This window comes from Anneissia japonica, unplaced genomic scaffold (genome assembly GCF_011630105.1).
Source record: "Anneissia japonica isolate Jap-2015-1 unplaced genomic scaffold, ASM1163010v1 scaffold284795_len787576_cov167, whole genome shotgun sequence".
Taxonomy (NCBI): domain Eukaryota; kingdom Metazoa; phylum Echinodermata; class Crinoidea; order Comatulida; family Comatulidae; genus Anneissia; species Anneissia japonica.
Genome location: NW_022685813.1, coordinates 678905 through 680295, shown reverse-complemented (window position 1 = coordinate 680295; position 1391 = coordinate 678905). Strand labels below are relative to the sequence as shown.

At 31.8% G+C, this 1391-nt stretch overlaps 1 protein-coding gene across 2 annotated transcripts in view; it reads right to left on the bottom strand.

Moving 5' to 3' along the window:
* Nucleotides 1-1391, bottom strand: part of LOC117112820 (A disintegrin and metalloproteinase with thrombospondin motifs 18-like) — a 21037-nt gene that overhangs the window by 18977 nt on the left and 669 nt on the right. The window lies entirely within an intron of this gene.

Here is a 1391-nt window from a genome sequence, read left to right as displayed (position 1 = left end):
ATATTTTTGAAGGTACACTATATTAAAGTTACAACTACATACGGTACGCTCTATTGTGTTCAATCAGGAAACCGTGTTTCACCATGTACATATATATTTCTCTTTATATATAGTTATATTTGAAGGCAAAAAACTAACAGTGATTTTCCCCGACATAATATAATTCTTGACACATAATGAACAAATATTAGGAAATCAGATTCTGTATCTATTTATCACAGCCCATTTAACAGGCTTTCTGACCTCGTCGACTGCAGCACCTTTAGTTATGGTCACAGGCAAGTTAGTAATAATACCCGATTGTAGTATTAAGAGTGTTCTGTTATAAAGTTGAAGACTCGCATAAAGCCATCTGTCGCGTATTGTAAATCACCGATATTTCCCACTTTATTTCCACTGTTAGCACAATATATTACAAACTACACAGTACAAGAAATTTAGTGACTTAACCGTGATGTGTTATTTATTATGTTATGTTATAGAGAGTCCTTCATTATAATGACCTTAATATAGAACTAGGTCTACTTAATTTACCGAAATATGTATATTGGACCTATTAAAGTTGGTATGCGTTAAGACATTGGAAAGTCTATTACGGGCATGTATTAATATTATCACAAACATATACAAATTGGAACATTTTATCAACTTATTTGTTCACTTATTTATTATTATTTATAGAAATAAGATGAGCATTATGGAACAATGGTAATTACAGATACTGATTTAATGCAAGCCGAAATTACGAAGTGAATGTGACTTAAGCTATTTTACGGCATACCGTAACCTATACAAACACCACACTGTAAAATTATTTAGCACGTCATTGGTATACAAAGAAATGTATAGGCCTAATTTAAAAAACCTTTAATCGAATTTTTTAAAGACTTATCATGCGTTGAATCCTGGTAACTGTGATTTGAACTAGGATATTTTTGCTGTTAATGCAAACGCCATAACCAACCCAGCTAACAGAGCTGCGTCAGTATCAATTCGATTGGAAGCAATTTATTTCATGTAACTGTTGTTAACTAGTACTGTTCCCGCACATACAAAAATAGTAAAAGAAATTGGTCATCAATTGGAATTCCTCTCCCATGTGTTCCTGCTGCATGGAAAAGTGCCCTTATACATCAGGAAACCTGATTTCGATTTTCAATTAGGGAAATGTATTACTCGCTGATTCCTCACATTTCAAAATGTACATTTATACCTCAGTATACGTGTATATATAAAATATACACAATACGCCATTTTCTACTTATGTAGTGCAAAAACGCATTGTATGTTGAATTTTGTAATGTACGTTACTGTACACAGATTATAAGTGTGAATGATAATTTTATTTTATTCGAACACTGTATTTACCTTTCTTTGATGATTTATGTATA